Below are 15,567 nucleotides of genomic sequence, written 5' to 3'. Positions count from 1 at the left end.
AGTATCATGTCACCAGCCACAGTGAAGAACAGCCTGAAGATCCTCCCTTTTCAGTGAGCATGAACTTGGAGCTCTGAATCCAGCCTGCCTTAAGGGCTTTGTGGTCCTTTTGGACTGTTTATGTGTATGGATGAAGAAAATCTCCAGTGACCTGCTGCAAAGTTTCAACTTCTTCCTGCTTTTGGGCTTCTCTGTCTCTGAGGTATAAATGCGAATCTTAATGGTCTGCCTCTACTTGCAGATGGACCTAAGAAAAGAACCTAAGAACTGATGGCTTTCAGACTCGAAAGAGCATACCTGGATGACAGCATGTGGACATCAAGATTTCTGGGGGGAAGTAACGTGTTTGAGCACTCAAATATGTTTCTATTCTATATTTTGCAAATATAAAAAATCTTTGTAAATATAAAAATATACTTGTAGGAAACAAAGAATTGAGCATTGAGATTAGCTGTCTTGACATTTTGATACTGGGGAACTACAACAACAGGCCTGCAGGCCTCAGAGGGTGTTTTTCTATATCCAGAGAGTTTCATTGTTGGCTAAGCTTTTTAGGTTTCTGGTTCACACATACGATATATGTATGCTGAGTAACAAAGCTAAACAGTTGGCTCATCAATATTTACATCGGAGACCTTTATAAATAACCCATCAGGTTTCCATACACATTTGCTAAACTTACAGTTATGACATCCACCACAAGCCCCAAGAGCTTGCCTTTGGATATTACTGATGGAGGCAAGTTTCTACACTACTTGGAAGAAAAAACCTTTATTGGCGTTTATATCTATAAAATCTGCCTTCAGAATTACTCTGTTGTGTCACTGCTGTGCTGCATTGTTTTCAATTTTTGTTTGGCTGTTTGGGACAAATTAAAATGAACTAGTCAATGAAAAGGCTCCCTGGGTTTTAATGTTGTCAGTAAAAATGAGAAAATTATCTTCTATTATCACAGAATATTCCAAACCAACACATGAATTGCTTATCATCATAGAGAATAAATAACACATTGCATTTATTTTGTGATTTTACATAAGTTGATAAGGAGCTCTTCTTTTCCAAATGATGTACAGGTGATTGTGATCTGTTAATATCACTCTCCTTTTTTTCTTAATGGGAATTGTTAATCCAAGGTTGCAATGCTTCCTCTGGAAGACAGGATGCAAGAGCCGGCGTGGGTATAAATCTGGAGTGGCTGGTTTGAAGGCAGTGGCATGGTGCTACTTGTGACAGAGCCTTGCTTCTTGGAGTCTTTTCAGTGACGCTGAGCTCAAACATGCATGTGTGGTGTAACATCTTTGCTGTCTTTCTGTTCTGGTGTTCAAACCCATGTGCTAATTCTTGATGACTGCAGTAGCACCTCCTGCTGTGTGCAAAGCTGATCAACCTTGCCTGCCCTTCCCGTTGACTTCTATTTACAGCCTGCTGAGGTACAAAAACACTTACTGTGGAAATGTGGTGGAGGGAGAGCAAAGAAGGGAAGAGCTCCCTAAGAGTGACCCTAACCCCAGGGGACCCATCTGGCTAGACTCTCTGCTGATGGAGAGAAGACCTTCTTTCTGAATACTCCTCTGAAAATATAACTTCAGGCACAAAGAAGCATGCCCTGAGGGAGGCTGTTGGAAAGACTGTGCCTGGTGGAATCAAAGCAACTTGAGGAGCTCTTGTCTCAGCTCACTGAAACTTTGGATTGACTGTATCGCGGCATGGTTTTCATAAACATCAGAGCAAGAGGGCGTTTTAAAGAGGGATCAAAATTCTGTAGATGCTTTTAGGGAACTTCTCACAGGCAACAACTTGAGGAGGAAAGATAAATGCTCTCTCAGGATACCTGTTTCCTCCTGTTGTGTCCCTGTGGCTCACAGAACAGAGGCAAGTCACGTATGTGCCATGTGAAGCTGAGGCCGCCTCAGCTGGGAAACACAGATACCGTTTGGGAGAGAGAGAAATTGAGCCTCCTGACAGGCAGGGTCCTCAGGAAGGGGTGAACTTCATCACGATTGTCTCAACAACATCTTTGATAACGTGAGAGTAAGGAAAACTTTGACATTTTAAGGAGCTCCTCTGGCCCTTGGCAGCATTTCTGCTGGCAGCAGAGCCACTTCTTAGAGCAGATGTTATAAACAACAAACACAGTTAATTTGTTCATTGCCATGTGTCTCACTGAGGACTTCTCCCTTCAGAGGAAAGGATCATACACTGCCAGTGTGCACCATGGCAAATAATGCTCAGTATCACAGGCAAAAAATGAACTTTCAGCTGAAGTAGCTTTGATCAGTGCTGATTGCTATGATGTTAAATGTTGCTTGCCCTAGATTGGGAGCAGCCAACCTTTCAGAACCTGACAGGAAAGAAAAGAAAATGTGTAAAGTCAGAATATCACAGGTTTTATAAACTACTCGATTTAGCCCTTGGCAAGTATTTTAAGCATAAAAACTAATACAGATACACTATGCAGCATCAAATATATCTGACTTATTCTTTCACCAGTTTAATAAATGTCCAAACACACATTTTAGTACATTATATTTGCTTTTCTTGGTAGCATAGCTATGGCTTATTATTAAAAACAGTTATAACAATGGTTATGAAATTTTGCATAGGAGAAGGCAAGTTCTGATGTTAATGGCTGTATCTTTACCAACAAATAAAACAGACCAGGGGTCATTCTCCAGTCCTGACAACAAGTGGGATGGCTTGCAATCAGATAAGTAAACTGCCTTCCTCCCAAAATGAAGTAACCTCATCAATAATGCCTATTGTAAAAAATCCCCAGCCCTGAAACACGCCCTGACACTGCCTGGGACACCTGGCACAAGCCAAACCCATGCCAATAAGCACAGAAATAGTTAAACAAGACAGATGCTCAGGTGCCAGTAATGGGATCCATGATCTGGCCTATTTCAGTTTGCTGCTGCAGTTGCAGCCCCTGTGACATATAGTGCTGTTTGTGTCCTGTGGTCATTTTCCAGAGAGGAGGCTTGTGTTCTGCTATGCAAATATACACATTTGCAAAATGGTACACCTTTTTGTGGTGGGCCCATGATAAATAAAAGGGCTCATGGGACAGTTATACTCACTTGGCTATCCATGGAAAAATAGAGCTGTCTCCTCTCTTGCCTTTGCCAACTGGTTTCCAGTCCCTGTAGAGAGCCAGGCAACATCCATCAGCTGTCTGGCAGGTCTCTGCACAGCAAGGTAACTGGCAGTCCCTGCTTTTCCTCCTCTGCCTCACAGAGCCTATTTGCAACTTTTGAGAGGTGGAGCAGCTCCCTGGTGCTTCAGTTGCTCCTTTCCCCTTCCAAGGCTTCCCCAGCTGCCAAGCGGTGGGCGCTGTGTGCCAGCAGTGCACAGAGGGGTGAGGTGCTGCTGCCCTCACAGCCTAGTCACCCCACCAGCTGGTCCCAGTATGGACTGGTGGGCTGGACAGGCAGACAGAGAAAAGGATGCGCGATCTACCAAAGAACTCCAGGCAGCTTGGGAGATATATTTTTGCCAGGAAATGTTATAGCCTTGTTTGCATCTACTCTTTGAATGCCATATAATGTGAAATGGGGTCTGAAAAGCCAAAAAGCAGCAATCTCTCTGCCTGTGGAGGACTTTCTCTAGCTGCCTCAATTCAAATTACTTTTTTCATGTTTTATAGAAACTGCCTAGTAAAGTCTAAGGACCAGCTCAGGGATCGTCTTGTAGATTGTTTAGGCCCAATTCACGTCAGGCCTCAGCAGGCTTGGCTGTTCACTCCAGTCAAGCCCACTGCAGGGGGTGAGACCCCTTGGCAGGTGTGTCTGGAGAGCATTGCAGCTGAAGCCGTCCAAGCACCTCCCATCCAAGCATCCAGGAGGCCAAAGGATGAGTTTCACAACTTTTGAAAAACAAACTGGTTTTATAGAAGCTGCACTCCAACTGAATGGCTTAGAGCCACTGACAAGGCTGTGATTTAGGGGCTGTTTAAGCAGGTACCATGTAGGTTCTCTGCCAGTTTGAATCTCTATAATGGGTTGGGGAGAAAAGCCACTTCTGCTTTCAATCAAGGTAATGAACTCTCATACTGTGCTGGCTGGAGCAGACGAGGGGATATAGATACAGACTTGCACTTGTCTTTTCTGTGTGCTGTACAAATATTGCAGCACATTGTAGGAGAAACATGCAACTCCGAGAGCAATATACAGGATTTGTCATTTAATTTCTCTTCAAAGGTCTATTAATAGTAAACCAAACATCAATGTAACATAAATGGAGTGTGGGTGCCAGCTCTCTATAGCACAACATATGCACATCTTCAGTCACCTTAATTACTGCAATAGTAGCATTGAAGCATGAAAGAAAGCCTCCACGAGCATTTTGAGGGTGGAAAATCCTGTAGAACTTTGATTTTTGCTGAGCTATTTGGAGTTCTCAGAAGACTTAAATTCAGCAGAAAACAAAAAAACTTTCTGTTGTCCACTGACATTTGATTGTTTAATAGCAAAATGAAGCCTGGCAAAGAATCAGGGAAGTTAGAAATTCCAGTTAAAGAGCTTAGGCCTGACTGTGGCTTTTTTTTTTCCCTTTTCCAAGAAATAAAAGATCATGTCCTTGTCAGACGACATCAAAGCATGTTACTCGAGACTGATTAGAAGATTGTTGTGAGAAACCCTGGCTGAATTGCAGAACAAAGTCTTGCATGCACTCCTGCTAGGTTTCTCCCTAAACACCTTTTCCTTCTGTATTGAACCACTGCTCCACACAGCCACTGAAAATACCATTGCCATATGTGGCACCTTCGAGCTGAAGGGGTGAAAGCCTGGTGGGTGGAGAAATGGTAAAACAGAGGAGGAAGCAAAAGTTATTTTGATTAAATGCTGGATTTCAGGTTTTCATCACTTTCATAGGGTGTTGATTGCCAAGAATAGCCATGGCTTTTGATCACTTCTCCTTTTTACACTAACTGAAGATGTAATGTTGTACGGTCTTAAGCTTCTCTGAAGAATGACCTCTTCTGTGTTGGGCCTTCAAGTCATGCTCAGCACTGTTTAACTACTTTTAAAACTAGATGCTTTCTTTCAGTTAAAGGAGTCTGGAAATGATGGTGGTCTCTTCTTGTATCAGGAATAGTGTGGCCAGAAGGACTAGAGAAGTGATTGTGCCACTGTACTCGGCACTGGTGAGGCCACACCTTGAGTACTGTGTTCAGTTTTGGTCCCCTCATGCTAAGAAGGACATTGAGGTGCTGGAGAAAGTACAGATGAGTGCAGACAAAGCTGGTGAGGGGCCTGGAGCACAAGTCTGATGAGGAGCAGCTGAGAGAACTGGGGCTGTTTAGCCTGAAGGAGGCTGAGGGTAGACCTTACCGCTGTCTACAGTCTCTGAAAGGAGATTGTAGCATGGAGGGTGTTGATCTCTTCTCTCAATTAGAAAGTGTTAGGACAAGAGGAAATGGCCTCAACCTGAACCAGAGGGGGTTTAGATTGGATATCAGCAAAAAATTATTCACAGGGAGGGTTGTGAAACACTGTAACAGGCTGCCCAGGGAAGTGGTGGAGTCACCACTCCTGGAAGTGTTTAAAAGGCATTTAGATGAGGTTCTTAGGGACATGGTTTAGTGCTAGAGTTGGGTTATGGTTGGACTAAATGATCTTGAGGGTCTCTTCCAACTGAAATGATTCTATGATTCTTTAAGACATCTATTTTTGTTGTACTTGAATCTTAATCAAGGAGTTACGTTTAAGCTATTAAACCTTCAGCTTTTCCTTTCCTTTGAAAACAATTGTGGTAGCATCCTGACTGCTTTTTAAGAGCTTTATTTTAATGATAAACTCTTGAAATGACAGTGGCAGGAAGCAAGGAAATATGATCTAATATCATGACAATGCTATTATCTTGGAAAGCTTGCGAACCTATGTTTCTCCATCCACAAACTGTACTCTGTGAGAGTAAATACAAAGCATTTACTATTTGAGAGCATGTGTGTTGCAGGGGGAGGCAGGAGGAGAGCGAGAGTCCATGTAAAACTGCATGTAAGACAAGCTTAGAAAATCCCTTTGGATAAAATTTTCAAAATATTTTTTTCTTTCTTTTTTCAATACAGGAAGGCATACAACAACTACTTGCAACTTTCACTTAGACGCTGACAATTTCACGTCTTTAGATTTAATTGGAAATTAACTTTGTAAGTGGGTTCTTGTGTAGGTAAGAATAATGCCACTTGCTTTAGACACTGCAATTATGAATGTGAGAATTGCAGGTTAAAATGTGTGCAAGAGGCTGTCTTTCCTCTCTGCACTTCAGGCTAGGGAAGAGGATGCCTATTGGTGAGACTGATGATCTTTCCCTTCTTGAGGAGCCATCGGTGGGAACAAAATCACAAATTCCTGCCTGTTTCCTTCTCCACCTTGCTGAGTGAAGCTGCATACACACAACCCTGCATTACACAGCCCTGCATTATTGAACAAAACAAGAAATATCCATTTAACACTGTATCTTACAACTGGAAATCACTTGTCTATGGGGATGCTAAATAGATCCTGGCACTGCAGGAAGGCTAGAAGCTGTAGAAGGAAGATCAGGTGTGATACAACTGGAGAGGGTGAGCTGTTGGTGAGAGGGAATGATCAAAGCTAAAGAAGGGAGTGATTCAGTGGTTAGACAGAAAAATAAAAGGGAAAAAATTTTGACTGGAATAAAATGTTAGTTGTCATTTTTGGGATGCTTTGGCATATTTTCACAGTATACTTCACAGTATTTTTATTTCTAAATTCACATCAGCATCACCAGAGATACTACTAGCTGTTGAGGCTTGTGGAGGCATCAAAAGGAGACAATAATAGAAAACACTTTTCTGTAGCCATTTTTGATAGAGAAAAGGAAAAGGACAGATGACTAAGGGTAAATATAAAAGGTAGAAAAAGAGAAACCACATGCACTGGGGACAGGAACAGAATGGACTTCCAAAAAGATCTGACCTACACTTAGAGACTATCTCAGAGTGATGAGGACACTAGAGAAGGAAACAGCATGAAGATGCATTATTGTTCTGATCTGAGCCTTGTTTACTACATTTTCACCTAAAGTTCAGTGAATTTGTGTGTGTGTATGTTTCCACTTAATATGTGGGCTTTGAAGAGGTAATTAAAAATGGTTTCCCTGTCTCGTAGATCTCAACTGCTCCATTCTGAACATCCATTCCCTGTGGATGTGCAGCACAACAGTTTGCCTGGCCACCTGGAGAGCAAATCCACTCGAAGAAGAACCTGGGGATAAAAGTTTTCAACCAGGTCCATTTCCCAATCTCTCAGTGGCTGAGCCAGCTTTTGACACTTCAGAGCACTCATCATTGTGCATGTAATATCATGTTTATACACCATGGTTATACACCACAGTTATACATCACACACCCAGCAAGGCAGGGAAACCTGGTGATGAGGACAAATCTGCTGCTGGGGTGGTACCTGCAGCAGGAGTGGTGAGCAGACAGCTGGAGGTGGCCTTGTCTCGAACTGTTGTGCCGAGATCTGCCATGGGATGTTATAAGGAGCCCTCATATATAGTGTATCGTATAAGATGCAACTGAAGAAACATTAAAAATGGTAGAGTGACACGTGGAATAATTTTAGCAAGGACTCACAGTCACATGATTTTTTTAGTAACTCCTTTATTCTTTGAGATTTACTCTAAAAGCTGTGTTTTTCCTCTCTGCACTGGGGATAGTGTTACTTTTATTTGGTATTACAAATGATATATTTTTAGTCTCCAGATGAAGTGGAATACAGTCCTTTTACCTAGTATAAGTATGGTTTTCTCTTTGCTAGGTGGATTGTTATTTTGTTTTAATTGAGCTAATATATATATATTTCACCAGACTTTGTTCTTCTTTAAAACTTGTGGGACTGAGATTGGTTTGTTATTCACATATAATATAAGCTGACAGGAGCCATAATACAGGAGTATGATTACACAGACTAATTAATATTTTTTTCTTCTAGGCAAACAGATGCAGTTGGGAAGTATGTCTGTTTGCAAGGATGGCTGTCTTTGTTCAGTCCATAGCAAGCCTGAAACATGAGGGAGTTTCAGGGTGTAGAGGGTTCAGGCAGCTGCTCTGGTCATTTTCAGACTCCAGATGTACAGCAGAAAAGTCCTTTTTATCCCTGCTCAATATAATAAGAATAACACGTTGTTAGAGGGGAGAGCCACATGCTAGAAACAGGAAAATATTACTTAGAAGAATGAACAAAGGAAGGGGATGCTGGTATTAAACCCTGGCTTTGTGTTCTCCTTTTATTTTCTCACTCTGAAACCAAGGATAAAAATATCTGTGTTTTCAGAAAGGATTTGAGACATCAATTATTTTATAAAGTTTATTCAAAATGAGTATAGAAAAACCAAAACAAAAACAAGCAAAAAACCAAACCAACCAACCAACCAAAAAACCCTGCAAATGCAAGCCAAGAACCAGAAAAAGAAATTTAACTTATCGGATAGAAAAATGGCCACATTCAGTGTGACTGAAACTAGATATTAGAACAGGTTAAATGATGCTCATCATTTTAGGAAAAATGGGGGAAGAGAGAGACTTTCAAAATTAAGTCTCAGTACTTACTTCCCTGTTCTCAACATGTTTCTGCTTTCTATTTTGAAATGGTGCTTTGTGCTGAAGTTTACCTAATCTTAGTTTTTCTAAGAGGTGAAACTAATTAAATATTTTCCCCTTTCCTTTCCTTTCCTTTCCTTTCCTTTCCTTTCCTTTCCTTTCCTTTCCTTTCCTTTCCTTTCCTTTCCTTTCCTTTCCTTTCCGCTGTGTACTCAGGATCCTTCCACCCTTCCTCAAAGCTACTCTTACAACAGCAGAAAAAAAGACTGTTTAGACACATGGAAAATCCTTCCAGTGGTGAGAATTAACAGTATGACACTGGGGAAATGCTGGAACTTGCTGGTTACATTCAGTACAAGGACACTGTCTACAGAAATTAAGTATGGATTTCCCATATCAGTGTTGTGGGTGCATTTTTTCACAATCTAGCTTGCAACCTCTCTAGTGGCTTGGTAATTATTTTTGTCTACTCAGTGACTCCATCTCCTCATTGCTGCCAAATAAAAAACAAAAAGTGGCTGAACAGGAATGATGAGTTTTCCATCTAGGCTCTGTCACTTCAGAATCTCATAGTTATTGCTGAAGAGGAAATTTGCAGAGCACTTTTCAAATGTTCTTATTGGGTATACTTCACTTTTCTTTTTGGTATCTCTGCAAATTTCTTTTAGCTAGGCTGAGACTTGTGTGAGGCACTTGAAGCTGAAGTATCGCTGTGCATTTAGAAGGACTCTGACGCAGGTCCACTTGGGTTTTTCAGAGGTTATAGCAATCCAGAATATTCTTCGTTTTTTCTCCAAAATATGTGCTGATGCCACGCCTCCTTTACAGCATTTGGAACTGGGGAAGAAGATGCAGTCATTTAGTGTGTGCACATCACCTTGCATTTCCCCAGCTAGCAAACCCTGTGAAGCACTACGAACACTTGGAAATGCTCCTCAAGGGAGAAAGAGAGATGGGAGGGAGGGAAAGAGTGAGCAGGAGGAAGATTAAGCTCCTTGGACAGGGTCAAAGAGACTCTGCTGTTGAACAGTCCTTACCACTGCAATGGATTGCTCTCCTCTCAGGGTGCAACACCCACACATGATCTGTGGATCTTCTTGGTTTCCCTCTTTGGAGGTGTTGGCATAGGAGGGAAGAGTCCCTTAAGAAAAACTGTCTAGATGGCACTAAGAAAGATGGACCACTGAAAAGTCATTACATGAGATAGCAATGGAGGCTTCATATCAGGAAGGCCTACATGTCAGCTGTATTATGGGGCTTATCCCAGTCACCGGTGCTTGTTCATATGATTAACTTCTGTAGATCCAAGATGACAGCAAGAAAACAGCATATAGTGAAGCCTCAGCTAGCAAATTAAATGAATGTTCAGTGAACTACTTAGCAATGAACACTATGGCCCCTTATTGGGAGCAAAATATGGGTGGAACAGGCAGGGAGTTGGCACATTATAATTTCTGGCCTTGGGTTAATTGCATTGCTGATACTCTGCAAACTGCTGATAGAGCAGGAGCAGCTTCTTGGTGGACTCTGCCCTTGTTGATGCCAGCGGGCAAAGTCTGGTTCCCACCTCTTTAAAAGCCTTGCTGAGTGAAGGAGATCACTGGCAAATGATTGGGAAAATATGCAGGAAAGACTTCTAAGTGGATAATAATGGGGGAGGAGATCAAATGAATGGTTGAGATAGTGCTGGGAGTTAAGCAGGACATTTAAGATTGTCGGTGAAAGGGGAGGAAAGAAATCATTGTTTTGCAGGGGAGCATCCTTCAGATGCACAAGCACTACTGTGGGGCTCAGCTGTAGCATCACCTTCACCAAGCTGCACTAGGATTATGATGATTCCTACTTTGCCAGGTTTATCCTTGCACATAGCATGAGGTGGCTGCCTACAGTGGCTGCCAAGCATAAGCTACAGGAGGTGGATGCCACAGCTATGAATTAAGTAAGGCATTTCTAAGGTGGCTAATGAGAATGTGGTACCTTATTCCTTCATCAAGGAAACTCAGTCTTCTCTCTGAAAATCAGCCCTCAGGTATTTGCAGAGTAGTCAAGCCTCTACAGAGCAACACATGAGCTAAAGAGAGTTTTTTACCCCATTTTGTCAGTCACCCAGAGAATCACAAGGCTGCTTTTCTTTCCCTTCTGCTTAGCCATGGATTGGCATCATTTTATTTCAGCTAACACTGCCTGATTTTGTTACCATGCCAAGTAACTGAAATATGAATACCTCTGGGGCAGTGAAGAGAATAAGAAAAGTTCCTATCACGGAAAGTATGATGATCAGTTAAATTATACAGTCATAGAAACTTGGATTTGAACCCTTTAGTTCTTAAGTCCCATTGGTCTCCATGAGTTGGACCAGAGTATAAATCCCACTGTTTTCAACAGCAGCCTGACCCAGAACCCCTCTGCTGCCAGTTTGCAGATGGTAATGAGACTTCACTGCAGCAAGCTAGGGTGGTAAGAATTATTGTGGGCAATCCATCTGCCAGAGCTGAAAAGCATCTGTGAAGACCATGATGAGAAAGGCACACATGACTTGCAGATTTCAGATGGAGCAAGAAGTACTACTCAGCTGTCTGTGACCATACATGTGAAGAACAAGGCAGAACCAAATGCTCCGAGGAGGGGTCAGGCCATGGCAGCCTGAACCACCCACATCAAGGCAAAGGGGGAAACAAGTGACTCAAGCTCCTGGGAAATTTGGAGGGATTTGGGCTTTAACTAAAACCAAGTGCCAAGCTGCCTTGAACTTTGGACTCTTCAGATTCCAGCCTGGATCTGAGCTAAGCAGCTCAAGCCCTTTTCTAACAGAGAGATCTATTTTGCACACCATATACAATTGTGTTCACCTGATTTAGTGTCTAATAATACACTTCTCCTTCAAAGTATCTTTTTATGGAGTTAGTTTTATGGGCTGACATATATGGAAATCATGTCATAAAATATACATATAGAAATGTCCCATAGGGTATTAAAGTTTTTTCTACAGGCAATTTAATGATGTCAAGGATTAGATCTGTCTCCAGGTCTGCCAAACACAGAAATGAAACCTGTTTACAGTCAGGAGAAGAGTGTTTTGGCACAAAGGTCTTACAGAGATCACCTGAGACCAGATCTAAAGTGGCAGGTGATAGTCCCATGAGTGAAAACAGTGTATCTTCTCTCGCTTCTTAAAAAGCAGAATTAATTACCTGCTTTAAAACACACACATACATGCATACACACAAACAATGCATCCTTTGTGAGCAAGAAAATAATCAATTTGAGCTGTCAGATGACAAAGTGATCCTTTTGCATTCCTTTTCAGTTTTAAATCATAGGTTGTGTTTAAAGCAAATTCCCATGTTCTCCTCTATCTGAAAGTAACTCTTTGAAAGGTAGAAATTAAGAAGGCTGGTGCTATTTATCTAACTAATAGTCATGCTATTAATCCGGCTGGTGCTATTAATCCAACTAATTTGATAGAGTACAATAGGCTCATAGTTTTAGAAGGAGAAGAGAAAGACTAGAAAAGGGGTGAGATCCACCCTAGGTAATGTCCTGACGAAATATACAGTCAGGCATTGAATAACTATTTTTTTTCTTTTTCTTTTGTTTGAACATGGGAGGAAATTGTGTCATGGAAGAACTGTAGATACCATGACATCTTGCATGTAAGAAATTGAACCCAAATGAGATCAAAATATCATTGTGTCCATATAGTAGGTCCTGGATATCCTTTATTCAGCACTTTGAAGTGCAATTTATAACAGTACAAAATTAGTATAAAGTACTACTGGGTATTTTTCACCAACCTCAAAAGAAGACAGCAAGCACTGCAGAATAAGGCCTGGGAATATTAAGTAGCTTGTCACACAGCAGTCACTAATACACTGGGAACAGTATTTGCAATTATGAAATACCATGTTTTAGCCCCTAGAAGTGTTTCTTTAACTTCTTCCCATGTTGAGGAAGGTGGGGAGAGGACTGGTTTCCAGCGCAGGGGGATGTCTGTCTAAGTGCCTGTGGAGTCTGGTGAGGATGGAGAAGATCTGGCTTTCTGAGATGCAGAGGCAATAAAACCAGGTTTATTAATTTGTCAGGGGCAAGAAAGGTCATGGAAGACTCCCATGTTCACATCATCTTTGTAGGAATTTGAGATAGTTGAGATGCAGAGATCTTGCTTAGGCCCTGTGTAAGGGAGCACTTTAACTCAGAAAGCTGAATCCTACTGTCTGAATTTTGATCAATTTGTGGGCTTAATCTGCTTTTATTGTTCACACTCTTCCTCTTGAAAACCAATGCCCATGTATACATGTTGAAACAGAGCACTTACTTGATTGTGATGATTGTCCTCTCCAACAATCATTTATTGAGTTACCTTGAATTAAAGAATTTGAAAAAAGCTGGCTGTGAGGCTACAGGAGTAAATACTGCATTGCACATTAAAGTGAAAAGTAATTTGAACAAAAAAATCCCACCCTCCGCCTTTGCTGAATGGTACTTGGGAACAAGAGTTTGTTTCTATACAGCGCAGCTGGTGTTTGACATGTCATCTGGAAGGTCAGCACGCACTTTCAGTTAATGTACAGGTGCTATATTTTCCTTTTCTTGACCTTGCCTGGGTTTTAAATCTGGTTTAATCCCTCCCTCAAGAGAGTAGTATAGCAGCAATAATCACTTAATTTATGCCCACCCACAAGTGACCACAGGGGAAGAACACAAGAAAAACTTTCATTGCTTTCATTGGGAAATAGGAGGAGATATTATGTCAGACAGAAAAGACAGGGAGAGAATGAGAAATATAATCATATTATACTTTTTTTTTTTTTTCCATATTGTGGTTGGTATATTCTCCAGACAATTATTTCAATAGCCAAGGGTATTTGGGTATGTATGACTGATAGGGGAAAACAGAGACTTCGCAAACTTCACTGTACAGAAGAAAAAAGGTTTTTCTCACATTTCTAAAGCACAGTATTTGGCATTTGAAATGTAACTTGCATGCGGTTTGCACCAACTTCAGTCAGAAATAGTTTCACCTGACGAATCTCTTGTAGCAAAAGTCCTAAACTTTCAGCCATTTCCTTTGCTTTTCTTTTCTCCAATCTGCATAGCCTCTGAAGGGCATTTTCTGAAAACATATTTTTCCTCTGAAAACCTTTGTCAGAATGAAATTTTCCAGGTAGCTCTAAAAGTAAAGACTGTTTACCAGTATATTGCATTGCTCATCTAATGGATTTCTATGTAAGTGGAAAGACATTCTAAAATACTGGGCATTTCTTTTTTTACAGGTGAAGTGCTTTAGATACCACTTGCTGTATTTCCTGACTGTTGGTTTCTTTTTCCTTTTTCTAATTTTTCCTTAGTAATAGCTGCTTTACAAAAAAGTTACTTGAATATATCTTTTTTTCTATCAGACTCTTGCTTTTTCATCACTAATTTGGAAAACAACTACAGCCTAAAAAGCAATCATTCACAATGACGGTGGGACATATAGAGAATTTAAAAATGTGCCTTTCGTAGGCATTTTTACACAAAAATTAAAAAAAGAAAAAACCAAACAAAAAAACCCAAAAAACCAAAAAAACAAAAAAAAAACCACCAAACAACACTGAAGCAAAGAGCCTCTTACCTTTTCAAGTTTCACAACAAATGTGTCCTTGGCAAATTCATGAAGGGTAGCTACAAAAGAAAAAGTTACCTTAGCATAGTAAGAACTAAGCTGCTAGAAACAAGAGATGCAGGCACTGCACTGCAGACACTTGCAAGGGCAATGGGGGAATGGTGTTTGGGAGAAGCTCTTTCCATGGGCAAGTTGTCCTTGCAACCCCCCATGGAGTCAAGACCTTAAAAAGAGATGGAAAGGCACCTGGGAAGATGTGCTGGCCCAATAACCACATCTGAGGCAAAACCCTGATCACTGTTCCCTGCCAGGGCAGCCTTTTGGAGATGCACTAGCGGGAAACTGAGCTGGCAGGACCAGAGAGCCACCACAAGGTCTCATGTGTGAATAAGAGGTTTCATGAAGATATACCTTGCCTGCAGATTATTTCCTAAAGAGACATCATGCTTGGGAAGACCTATTTCATGCAGCATCATGTTGAATGATTGTTCCACAAATAGTGATGTGGGACATGGAATGAGGAGGAGCAGAAAGGAAGAAGGACAAACTGTGTTCAGCTCCCCTCACCTAGATGAAAGCTGGCAGGGGACATCTTGGGTAATCCTCTTCTATGGGGTCAGGAGCAGGACTGTCCTCCAGACCTTTTTACCAGGCAAACAAGCTAGATTTTCCTTCTCCACCTCCATATATTTTGTTTTATTTTGAGACTTACCAGGGAGCAGATGAAAGTCACAGACCACAAGAAGGGTACCAGAGATTTCTCTGTCCAGCCTCTTTGCTTTCTGTCTCTCAAGTGTTGCACATTCCTATTTTATTTTAGAATAAGGTTCGCAGAGTTGGCTCAAGAAGGCAATCAGCTAGCAGAGCACAGCATGAAAACTATCCCAAAGGGCCTCCAAGGGCCAACGTTGCATCCAGGAAAGTGCCAAAAATCCTTGGAACAATGGCCACGAGCAGCTGCAGTGGATTTCTGCCACCTCAATGTTTCTCTGTAGATGAAGAGAAGCTGAAAAGGGAGTAACTATTACTGTGACCTTTCTTATGGCTTGAATGTCATGGAATCCTAATTTTTATTCAAGAAGGGCCAATTTCCCTGAGATTTTAATTGGAAGAGACTATGATGCAATGGAGCAGAAATTAACCCACCGAATGCATAATTCATCTAGTTTCCAAAGGTTTTTATTGCTGGTCCCTTGGGTCTAAACACACCCCAGTCTGTGTTTGAGATAAGAAATACCTGATTTCTCTTGTCTCTCATCAAATTAGACTAGCACAGACAGTACTTAGAGGACTGCCATTCCCTAGAAAACTTCGTGTGTGGTCGCTGTTTCAGCTCAGCAGAGAGTTCAGATATTCTCACACAAAACCACATAAGGTTATATCTTAGTCC

The 15,567-nt window shown here is 41.4% G+C and overlaps 1 long non-coding RNA gene across 1 annotated transcript; it reads right to left on the bottom strand.

The window, feature by feature from the left end:
* Positions 1-8,384: 8,384 nt before the first annotated feature.
* Positions 8,385-15,199, bottom strand: LOC139827723 (uncharacterized). The gene is made up of 4 exons (XR_011738641.1): positions 14,890-15,199; positions 14,187-14,236; positions 12,888-12,932; positions 8,385-9,409 (listed from the first exon to the last, which is right to left on the bottom strand). It is a non-coding gene; the product is annotated as an uncharacterized lncRNA (long non-coding RNA).
* Positions 15,200-15,567: the final 368 nt, after the last annotated feature.

Source organism: Patagioenas fasciata, chromosome 3 (genome assembly GCF_037038585.1).
Source record: "Patagioenas fasciata isolate bPatFas1 chromosome 3, bPatFas1.hap1, whole genome shotgun sequence".
NCBI classification, from domain to species: Eukaryota; Metazoa; Chordata; class Aves; order Columbiformes; family Columbidae; genus Patagioenas; species Patagioenas fasciata.
This window is presented reverse-complemented; position numbering and strand designations above follow the sequence as displayed.